The 12,485-nt window shown below is 43.1% G+C and overlaps 1 pseudogene; it reads left to right on the top strand.

Annotated features, from left to right (window-relative positions):
* Positions 1-9,795: 9,795 nt before the first annotated feature.
* LOC147422651 (large ribosomal subunit protein eL14 pseudogene) lies at positions 9,796-10,062 on the top strand (annotated as a pseudogene).
* The last annotated feature ends 2,423 nt before the right edge of the window (positions 10,063-12,485 follow it).

Consider the following 12,485-nt stretch of genomic DNA (forward strand, 5'->3'; position numbering starts at 1 on the left):
ATCTCGGCAAAGTTTAAAATAAATCTTCGATAATAACCAACATGGCCCATAAATCTTTGAACTCCTTTATAGTTCGTAGGTGGTGGCAAATCGGCAATGGCTTTAATCTTACTCTCATCTGTGGATATCCCGTTCTTGGACACTATATGCCCTAGAATGACTCCATGCTTAACCCAAAATTGGCATTTGAAAGGGTTCAATGAGATTCGATAAAATATGCACCTTTCAAATATTTTTCGTTGATATAACAAATGCTTCTCCCAAGAAGAATAAACACAAAGGTCGTAGCAGGGGCATTCGTTAAGCCAAAAGCCATAACACGAAGTGCAAACACTCCAAACTCTGTGATAAAAGCAGTTTTAGCTTGGTCCTCTAATGCAATTGTGATTTGATTGTAACCAGAGTACCCATCTAAAAAGCTATAAGCTTCCTTGCCCGCAACTCTTTCAAGCACATGTTCTGAATATGGCAAGGGATAATGATCTCTCCTAGTGGCTACATTAACTTTCTTGAGGTCCACGCACACTCTTAGTTTCCCATTCTTTTTTGGCACAATGACTATTGGAGAAACCCATTCTGAGTGCTCAATAGGGTATATGAATCCACATTGGATAAGTTTTTCAATCTCCTCTTGTACAATTTTGGCGTACTTAGGATTCATTGGATAGGGTCGTTGCTGGACGGGTTTAGCAGTGTTGATCATGGGAATTGTATGTTGCACCACAGAAGGTGGAACGCCCTTCATGTCATGATATGTCCAAGCAAAGATATCCTTGTATTCCTTGAGGAGCTCCTTAAGTATAGCCTCTTCAGTTTCGGTAAGGTCTTGAGCAATAAAGACTGGTTTAGACTCCTCACCTGGTTCTGCTAATTCTATCTCTTTAACTACCACTGGACCATCATAGACTCCACTGCTTCCATTGGTAGGTATTCGTTGGGCTTTGGCATACACAACCTTTCGCTCCCCTGTGGTATAAGATTTAAAATGTTCAGGAGCCGTATGTAAGTCAGCAGGCTCTTGTCCTGACGGAGACCTTTCGTTTAGTTCTGCCTCCTTTTGTTGTTGGGCTAACTCTCGGTTTTGACATCTTCTTATAGTTCGACTCAATTTCGGCTTTGTAACCTCCAATTGAGCGAGGTCAATGGGTCGCGGGCTGCACCACATGACACTCTGGAGATGTTCACCCCAATTGTCTACTAGCTTTCGATGAGCATCACATGCCCCTAGATAGCTAAGCCATTCTGCAGTAGATCTTTCCTTGTTTATCCTAGCTCTCACATTTGCTCGATATCGTCGTCTCTTATATGACCTTTGTTTCTTGTTAAGGTTTTGATTTTGGTAAATGTTTGAACTCGACTCGCTTGATAGGTCTTCGCTTGTATCTTCTTCACTCTCATATAATTTACCATAGATGGTCGTACTAGACCTTGAGTGTTCCAAGTTAGAGTGCGCCTCTCATCGGCGATCACTCTTACCCTTTTCCTATTGGTCCGACAAGCCCGGTACCTGACTCTACCAAATACATAATACACGTCCGTCGTAGGTGATGGGGTGTCCGTGAGCCGTGAGGGTTAACACTCTTACAAGCATGTCTATGTCAATTCTATGTTTACTGTGTGTGTGTGTATGTCATAGTCTAGGTGTGAGTGTGTGTGCTTGGAAATTGGAAGAAGAGGTGGATAGGTTGATGGTGATGCTTGAGAGCATTTGTTGAATAGTTTAAGCGGTCGATGTCACCCTCTTCACCCAACAGTGGTATCATAGCCTTGGGTTTGAGGATAAATTGGCATCGGATTTCAATACATTAAGGAGCAAAATTACGAAACTGCAGCATCAAGGCTTATCTGACGATTAATTGGCAAATCGGCTAGTTATTTCCACTTACCGACAATCCAAATTCGGTATGGCAAGCTTAAAAATTCAGTCTATTAGCTAACTCTTGTGGATTGTTGGAAAGGAATAACAAGAGACAAAACAAGAGCCGAATCCGGCATCGGAGATATCAGAAGGAAGTTTGGACAGCTAAAGCTTGGAATAGACTAAATAACAAGAAGAAGAGTTTGCGAGAGCCTTTGAAGTTGCGTCGGCAATCCACCAAACGAATCCTACAAACCGTGATTCTACAAACGAAGCTGGAGTTTCGAGGAATAAAAGAAATCATTTCGCTTGGAGGGCTGCCACCACTGACGATTGCGGGAAACATCCCTTGCATGCAAAAGAACTCAACCACCGACCCTGCTCAAATACTGCAAGGTCAGCATGGGACAGAGCGCCCTGGAAAGCTAAACCTTTTCTTGTCTTTGCTCATGCCCGAAAACAACTGTAGCGTCGTCTCCATCCTTCTTTACTGCTCGCGATGTCGGCATCTCCCTGCCCGCTGGTCGATTGCATGCTTTCTCACTTTATTGAGAAAAAGTGACACTTGCTTGCTTAAATTGCTTGGCCGCCCGCTGGAGTACTCCTTTTACTTCGGCCGCCCACTACAAACCATCCAAGTCCTCTTTTAAATTCAACTTGACCTTCCTTGGAAGCCAAAGTAATTCTAGATGAGTAATCAATTACCATGATGCTATCTTCCAAGAGAAGAGGCTGAATTTTGTGGTTTTTTTTATAGATATGGGTAATTTGGAGGAGGAAAAATGAGATTAGGTGGTCAATGTTGGAATGGAAGTGTCTGTAGGAGGCATGAGTTCACCATGGTTTCTCTTATTCTTTAAGGTTGACGAGAAGGTGAGTAGGGGGCAGAGAGGACAGGTGAGAGAGATGGGGATGATGAGTGGAGAAGTGTGTGTGAAAGAGGAAAATGATAAAGTGGAAGAGGGAGTGTGGCTGCATGGCATGGGCAAACTGGGGTCCACCAATAAAATCATAGCTCACAGCTCGTAGCTCAACAAAATATAAAAAAAGTTGAGGCAAAAGTTCAGCTCACGAGCTACAATTCGTGTCTCCGTCACCTTTTCAAATTCAAAGAGCAGGCGACCTTTAAAAATTCTGCAAAATAGATTATTTTTTTCCACTGCACAAAGTCCATGTGGGGTCCCTTTTTGGATGATTCTTTTGAATACCTCCAAGAGTGAGTCCTCCATAATGCATGCATGCATGCCACATATCCTTGACCTTATTTTGTGCGTCTATAATTGAAAATATTTGTTGAGATCATGATATAAGTGAATAGTACAACTAAGGAAATCAAATATTGAGGGATCTTAAAAAATGTGTACATATCAAAATAATATAGGTGAAAAAATATAAAGCGGTCAACTTTAAAAGTAAGTATCTCTCATTATGACGCTACCATAAAAAGATGAATGTTTTTGGTGTTCTAATTCATGAGAGTATAGAAGAATAGATGTAGGAAGGGAAAAAATATACACACAATTAACTACACCAACTACAATAGATGTTTTGGGGATTTTTGTTGGGGTGGAGTTACACCAAAAATAAGAGAAGCTTGCTTGAAAATATTTCTATATGAAATAAAGAGTATGCGAAATGGTAAGAAAAATTATGGTAATGGTAAGTCAATATACATAGCATAAATAATGCACACCTAGGTAGAAATGTTTAAATAAATACCAAAATAATTATGAAAAAATCTTATATTTAGGCCCTATATACAAAGAAGTATTTACACACAAAGGCCATAATATACTTTCCTTTTTTATTATTTTTTATTTTTTTGGCTTAACTAGCATAGTGACTAGCTAATTGAGGGTTTTTAAGAAGATATGACGAAAGTCCCCTAACTCACACACACCTATGTACAGTAACATGGTAGGGATATCCACAGTGTTTGGGTGATTCTGGTAGGGTGAGGTAGCTCACTATGGAAATTTGGATAGCTAGAAAACAGCTATCAGTAGTCGCAATTGCATGGTTTGGAGTTGCATACTGTGGGAATCTCTTTGATAGGAAGTGGAAATGTTGATGATAGAGGTGAGTTGGTTCCTCCACTCCCCTTTGTATGAGATCTTAAAACGTGGTAGTAGCAATATCTTTGCTAAAAGTACTTGCTGCTGCTGCTGTCTTTCTATCTCTTGTTTGTATAGTCATACCTATTGTTGATAGCTTCAGTGCCTTGGCCACTATTTCTTTAGTGATCACCACATCAACCTTTTGCCCTTGTTGATCCATGATTCGGGTCGACCCATCTTCCTTGATTGAGGATAGCAATTCATATGCTTTTTGGAAGTCCACTCCGCATGGTTCTTGGTCGTAGAAATCTCTTAGTCCCATCCTTCTGTTGGCTTCCTTGGTGTCTAGTTTTGCCGCTACATCATAAACCTCCTTGGGTAGCATTTGCAATTGTACCGGGTGTCCTTCTTTGCTCTTGAATCTGCCAGTGAAAACCATTGTGTTGTTTTCTTCGAAGTGTTCTTTAGACAAGTAGGTTGCCTTTGTTGTCTTCAGTGAGCCTGGATCTAACTAGTACGGTGGAAACTCCTGCAGCTTATCTTTCTGGGACACCCTTTTCTTTGCCTTCTCAGCCGCTTGCATTGCTCTTGTTAAATGAATACAGTGTCAAAATTAGAAAACTCTTCAAATTTTGCTCTGAACACCTAGCTAATTTGGCATTGACAATACTTGAAAAGAGAGAGAAATAGAACAATTGACAATAATTGAGGATTGGATTTACATGGAGCCAGTCCCCCCTCCATAAAAACTTTGTATTATAGCTTCTCCCGTCTCAAAGGAGACTTTTGTGCAATACAATCTTTGTGTTCCTTGACAAAACTAGTTGGTGCAATGGAAATGGAAGTTTCATGCACCAAATTATGCTTGAACAACACACCTAGTGTCCCTAGCCTCAGTCCCAAGACCTCACACACCTTCAAAAATGGTGAGAGCTAGCACTAGGGAATGAGGATAGATTGAGAGGAAGAAGATGTATCTTACGAGAAAGAAGTATTCTCCTCACTCTAATAGCATAGCTTAGTATAGTAATTAGCATGGTGGACGAGATGATCATGCCATTGAAGCTTGGCTCTTGGTTGGATTTGCATTCCATAGCCAAGAGTTGTTGGTGTAGGCCTCAAATTCTCAATGCTTAGATAAGAAGATGGAGTTATTCTTGCACAAATGAGTTGTGTGTGTGTGTGTGTGTGTGTGTGTGTGTGTGTGTAGCAATGTGTTAGACAAAAATACAGCCCTCTCTCTCTTCTTGGTCAACCCCTCTTGCTAATTACGCATGATGGCCTCCCATTCGTTCCTTTAAAGCTTAGACAATCACACATTAGAAGCATAATTGATAGCATTGTGACATGTGTCCCCCTTTTCCCTTTTGTGAGATCTTTAGGTAGATTAATAATTTCTCAAATTCTCATTGGAGCCTTTATTCTTCTGGCCAATAGAAATCAGGCAAGCCATTGGGCTGCTTGATGCTCATTGGACCCTTGGTAGACTCTCCAATAGTCTTTTGGGGAGCTTAATTTCTATTGGTTCTTTTATCAAGCATTTAAAATTAATTAAACTAAGTTTACTCTAGCCTAATTCTTTTTGGTCCATCTCTATGGACATCCAATAGGATTTGAGGGGAAATTGGGGGCAATTGGCCTAGGAGCCTACCATGTGCCCATTCTGCCCTTTGGGGAGAGCTTTGGAGTGTGTGTGTGTGTGTGTGTGTGTGTGTGTGTGTGTGTGTGTTTCTCTATCATCCCCTACCATTAGGGCTTGCCCCCTCCTTCCAAGGGATGTGGGAAGACTTTTTAGTCTTCCCATGACCATCCAATTTTCCCCTACTTTGGCCTTTGGACAATTGAATTAAATTTAGAAACTTTAGCCTATGTAAGTGTTAATGGAGCTAATCTTTAGGTCTTTTAAGCCCCATTGAAGCACATTGGTCTTTTGGAGACTGTCCCCCTTTTGATCCCTATTTTCCCTCCTTTGGATCCCTAGAGAGACCGGTATGTCAGCCTTACCAATATTCTAGCTTCTACTCCCTTGATACTTCCCCATATTAAATGATCAATTTAACACGAGAAAATCATTTGGGAGAATTAGATATTAGTTTTTATGACATTACGCCTTAGTGCATGGGCTGAAATCACATCTCTGAAAGAGCTCGCGCCGGTGTGGAATTTTTAGAGAGAGAGAGAGAGAGAGAGAGACGAGGGGATCACATATGGGCGAGGGAAGCCTGGAAGGGAAGAGGTCGAGGAGGCGGAGATCGAGCATGATGTAGGATCAACATATCTGTGCTGATGTGCATCAGGCGACCTTGAACTCTGTCACAAGTAGAGCTTCTGCATGTTGATGCAACCCCAACCTAATCTCTCGTTGCACCTCGTTTTTGGTGTGGCGGCTTGAGTAGGTTTTTTCCCAACCCGATTAAGCATCAAGTGCGAAGAATTGTGGTGGTTATTGGACTAAGCGAGGCAGGGAAGGGAGAGCACTCCTGTGAGGCAAGAGTTTAAACTTATGGTGGGGACGGGTAGAGGCAGCAAAAGAAGACGGGAGAGGCACAGCTGCTAAATCACACTTCTCCCTCTCCCTCTCTCTCTCTCTCTCTCTCTCTCTCTCTCAATACATACTGGCTCACATCTAAATAAATTGTATTATTAGTTGTAAAGATTCCCTCCATCCTCAGCACCCTTTCACTTTTCTGATATGCACCTCTTCTACGCACCATGGACCCCCCCCCCCCCCCCCCCCCCCCCCCAAGGGCCCCTTGCCTCTCTCAATAGCCCTTGACTACATAAATCATCCTATGAGCGACTAGGACGCCAAGAATCTCCAACTAACAACCTCACATGGAAATTCTTCTTGTGCAAGCCCACACGCCATCACTTGTGCCAACACCCATGAGAGAGAGTGCAGTTCTTCGTAATCTATCGCATGTGCAATGCTACGAATCTTGGGTAATTCCACAAGAAAAATGATTTTTCAATATCGTTGATACATGCCTCTCTTTTAGTCATACTCTCTCTTGGTCTGAAGCTCATACTGGCATTATCACATCACCTGCAATACTCTACCCTCTCGGACGGCAGCTTGCTAGTAGCACCTCAACTCCTTGTGCTCATCCGCTTGTCGTGATTGCTCATTCGATTGCATGCCATCGCCTCTCTCTCTCTCTCTCTCTCTCTCTCTCTCTCTCTCTCTCTCTCTCTCTCTCTCTCTCTCTCTCTCTCTCTCTCTCTCTCTCTCTCTCTCTCTCTCTCTCTCTCTCTCTCTCTCTCTCTCTCTCTCTCTCCGCACCCGCCATGCAAGAGCTACTTAATGGGCTCAAAGGGCACCGCAACTCCCTTTTCCTCAGTCTGTGGATCTCAAGGGAGGAATTAATTACCATAGTCTTGATAGAGAAAGAGAGAGAAGCGTGAAATTACAGAGAAGGCATTGTGCCTCCATAGCAGCTCTATGCTCTACATGCACCTTCCACCCCAGACCACAATCGCCGCTCTCAAACCATTCGTCTCCCTTGCTCCACCTTCTCACACACAACTTCCCAAATTCTTTGAAGCCCCTGACCATGCAGACACATGAGATGCTTGGAATATCCTTCTCTTGCACTCCAAGACTAACAAGGGGGAAAAAACTTCCTCTCTCCCTTCGCCTTCATGCTCTCCAATGGTGCTTCTATAAACACCCTATTCTAGTCATCGTCGCTTGCCCAACACCCCGGCATTCATGCCTACGACCTCCTCAAGTCCACTTTTCAGCACCCGAAGCTCTGCCTTGCCATCTTTCCTATGCATGCTATAGACCAACGTGAGAGAGTGAAATAGGTTGTTCACATCCAGAAAAAAAAAACATTTTTGGTTACGTGGTAATGCACGCCACATCACCCTCTGCGTGCTCTATCCGTCGCGTGCAACTACCTGCTTTGAGTGATGTCTTGCCTCACTTTCCCCTCTCTGCGCATATCGATTGATTCCCCTTTTTATAAATATATATCCCCCTACTCTCTAAAATCGTAGGTACATACTGGCCGGCTAAATATTTGAATGCAAAAACTTAGGGTCGGGACTCGGAAGGTATAATGAAGGAGGATAAAGGATCTCTGGTGGGGATTTCAACAGACATAAGACATAGCAAGCGATGAAGATGAAGCGAGGACGAAGGGTCAGGCTAGCACTCATGCTACTACACGTCTTGACGATCGTTATTCTATGTAGTAGTAATAACGTGTAGCTAATGAGGCTGGCGAAAGCGGCTTTAGCGACAGCACCCACGCCATCCAACAATAATGCTCGCTTTGAGGCGTCGATGGTGGCTCTCAGCTCTATAGGTGGACTCTTGATGGAGGATCTTCTCTTCGACTCCTCCCACCAAGTGGACGCAACCTAACTGGTCTCTTTGCTTGCCAAACTGCTATCGCAGCCGCCCCTACATCCTTCGCGGAGAAAGTATAATAGATTATCCATTTCCCACTTGCATCTGTGTGTGTGTGTGTTTGTGTGTGTGTGTGTGTGTGTGTGTTTGTGTGTGTGTGTGTGTACAAAACCGTTAACTTTTTACCTAGTAGTGACTTGGCATTATGTCAATCATTAATTTCACTCATTATTCCTTTTTTTTTAAAGGAAATGGTGAGCTTTTGGATGATATCATACGACATGGCTTACATGATAAGTTTTGGTGCTACAAACTTGCGGGCTTGGTCAAAACTAAGAACAAGAATTGTGAGGCATCATTTGTACAATTTCATTTGCAAAATGGCTTCATAAAAGTGTTCCAAGAAATACAACAAGACTTGGATGGGCTTCTTCCTATTCATCATGGGCTCATTGAACAACTCCATTCTTCATTGAGTCTTCCATATGAATTATCTCTACAGCGACGCATGGAGAGAAAAAACTTTGGATTGACACTCTCGTGAAAAAGGGGATAGTAATAGAGACAAACATATCCTGAGCGAGATGCAAATGAACTTTGCTATCTAAAGAGCTTTTGGGCCATAGATTCTGATTCCTATCAGATAAAGGATCTTGTTATGTAACTAAAGTGTTGTTCAAGGAAGTATTATGCAAAGTTAAGAGGAAGTTAATGGGAGCAAAATCCTTGTGCTTCGTATGGAATGGAGAGCAAGTTGCTGCGCTATCCAGCCCACACGAATAGCTTTCCCCCCTTTTCTTTAAGAGCTTTTCCTCCCCAGTCCAACCATGCACTCATCATCTCACTCCCCTGCAGACGCGTCTGCCGGTGACCTCGCTACCATGCAAACACTAATTCAGCAAACCCCATCGTCGCACTTTTCTTTTTAATTTGCAGCTCCGTCACCAGCATCTGCGCCTCTTACTTTCTTTTCAATCACCTGTAATTTTCCACCCTATCCTCAATAGCTTAAGATTTAATTTTCATCACCTTAAAAATTACAGGGAAAAATTAGAACTTAATGCCAATGAAGACCCGGTTACTTAGCCGTAACCACTTGAGCCCCAAGAGGTTGAGGTTGCTGCACATCTATGCAAGTAGTTGGAACTAAAAAAGAAACACGGCACACTATCAGCTCCCAACTTCTGTCTCGTGCTTGCGCTCCTCATCTTGCTTGTGTGTCGCTTCTTGCACCCTACGAGGTTCATACTACGGCCACGGCAGCTGTGTTGCCTCAGTTCCAGAACGCACATCAATTTCCAACCTTCACACGGGTGTTTTCCTGGTTGCCTCCATCACTTAGCATCACTTTAGATTCTTTTTTTTTAATGATTTTGCGCCACCCCCTACTCTCTCTCAGTAAATAAGAAAGACTCTGAAAGAGCGCGCGCCGGCGTGCGCTCTTTCGGAGAGTTTCTTTTCTACTAGAGAGAGAGAGAGAGAGAGAGAGAGAGAGAGAGAGAGAGCAACGGCGAGCGAGAAGAATGCCTTTCCGGTGTTATGTGAAGATTGGACGAGTGGCCATGGTGAACTACGGCCCCAACTATGGAAAGCTTGTTGTGATCGGCGATGTCGTTGATCAGGACAGGGCCCTTGTTGATGCCCCTCGCATGGTCCGCGGTGCTATGGATTTCAAGAGGCTTTCGGTAACTGATCTTGTAGTCGAGATACCTAGGATGCCCAAGAAGAAGCAGCTAGCTGATGCCATTGAAGCTGCAGATATTCACAACAAATGGGCTAATAGGTCGTAATTGTGCGTGCTTCTCTCAATGACTTTGATCGCTTCAAGGTTATGGTGTCTTGGATCAAAAAGTAAGAAAGGAGAAAGTTTAGCTTGCTTTTGCACTATCTCAAAGCATTGGCCTTTTGGATAATAGTTCTATATTAAACAAAAGGCTGTAGCACTCAGCAAAGTTTTTAAATGTAAAATAATAGGAGAGCCATTTAAGCTACACCGAGAGAGAGAGAGAGAGAGAGAGAGAGAGAGAGAGAGAGAGAGAGAGAGAGGGATGGCTTCCAGCAAGCGCATGGTTGCAGTGTTTCTGGTGATGATGGTGGCGATGGCCGGACTGAGTGGTGCCGCAATGTAGTCGCCTCCTCCAGCACTACAATGAGCGTCCCTGCTAAATTTGGTGCCGGCTTGCCAAGTTCAACAGACTATGTGTGTGAAGCTTACCTTGCCCAGCCTATCGCTCACCACCTGCCTGGCCTCAACATCAACATTGCCCGCATCATCTTCGGCAACAACTAAAGTGGCGTCTGATCACCAACGCTTGCATTGACCTTCCTCATCATGCACTTCTCTTCATCTATGGTCATTTGTAGTTAGATTCTTGCATGTTGTATAAAAGTTCTCCATCATGCTAGCTCGTTCATGTACTACTTTTTTGGCAAATTTGCATTAACCCTTCCTTCTTCTTAAAGAGAGAGAGAGAGAGAGAGAGAGAGAGAGAGAGAGAGAGAGAGGATAAGTGAGGGTTTTTGTGTGTGTTGTTGCAGCTATCCCATCTTGTCAGCACTTTCCTGTCTCGCTGGCAAGTTGTGTAAATTTGCCACGCCATCACCTCTACCTCTCTCTTCTCGTCCATGCAGGTACTTTTCGGTATAGGCCATCCAATGCTTGATTGTATCGTGCAGCCTTGTTGCTATAGTATGGGGTAATGTACGTGCAAGTGCCAGCTTAAATTGCTCAACCCCTACCAATCCCAATCCGTCTTCTTGCCATCGATCACAATCCTTCGTCTTGCCATCGATCGGGATCTTGCCCATGGTCTAGTGTGTGACTTCTCTGTATTTTGCATGAGTTGATGGATAGATGAGCAAGAAAGTGCCCAAGGCTGAACTCAAAAGCACTCTCGAGCCCAACCCCAAGTCCGAGCCTAGAGGTGGCACTCAGATTCTCTATACGGTCTCCTCCAACCTTGCTCCTATCTTGCAAACCTCGGAGACAACGAGGTCTGATACCCTCAAGCGAGTATTGGACTACATCAAGGCTCACAAGCTCCATAGCAGTATTGAGATATCGTAGATCTTATGTGATCCTCCCTTTAAGAAGGCCTTTGGACAAGACAATGTTAAGGTGTCAAAAGTGCTCAGGTACTTGAATCCCCACTTGTCAAGAACGGTTTGATGAGGACATCTACTTTGTATAAGTCTAGAAGACTTAAACTCCTGCGTTGGGGGAAAAACCATGCCCATGTTGCTTGCTCAAACACTGGTGTTTTAGGTCGATCCATTATCTGATAGTTTATAGTTTAGCTTCTCTTTGATGTGCCATATCAATACTACAAGATAGTCATCAGCATTGATGGAGTCATGTTGTAGATATCCACTTTCTAGCAAGAAATTTGAATGATTGGAAGATCCAAACCAATTAAAATTGTAAGTGGAGGTCTGAATATTAAAATAGTTAATTGGAGTTTTGGTTAATGATGTTCCATGGATCCTCTATCCTCTTAACTGAGAGAGAGAGAGAGAGAGAGAGAGAGAGAGAGAGAGAGAGAGGATCCTGCGAGTAGGTCTTCACCAAAACCTTTTGTAAAAATCAATGGACAAAAAATTTTGAATATCTTAACAAAAAAGTTTGGATTTTTACCAAGTTTTACACTAAAATCCTCCAAATTTAGCCAATTTCCTTCAATGTCGCCCTCAAAACTAGCCTAAAAGTTTTGCTTTGGGCCCTTAAAAATACACTTAAGGCCTGATTTTTAATGAAGTGTTTGCCAATGCAGATAGTGATATTGTTTCTCATTTAAGAGAGAGAGAGAGAGAGAGAGAGAGAGAGAGAGAGAGAGAGAGAGAGAGAGAGAGAGAGAGAGAGAGATAAAAGCATCTTCTCTCACTTAGCATTGTTCTTTCTGATGGATACCACCTTATCTCGAGCAGACATAAGCTCAAAACGGACTGAATTTGTTGCAAACAAACTAGTATGCAAAGTCACTCCAACGACCTTCCCTATTGTTGAAGCTATCGTTCCAGATTTGAAGAAGGCTCTAGTACCACCTTTTAGGGTATGGCATGGCTTTGATCTTCATAGATTGGAGTCGAATTCACCTCTTATAATTGGTGGCAGCATGAATATTCCACATGACCAAAGATGTAAAGCATATTCCCCGACGATGATGTGCCCATTGTGTGGTGGATGCTATGGACTTCGTGACATCTGCCATATTTT

Source organism: Adiantum capillus-veneris, chromosome 27 (assembly GCF_014529385.1).
Source record: "Adiantum capillus-veneris isolate H3 chromosome 27, ASM1452938v2, whole genome shotgun sequence".
NCBI lineage: Eukaryota > Viridiplantae > Streptophyta > Polypodiopsida > Polypodiales > Pteridaceae > Adiantum > Adiantum capillus-veneris.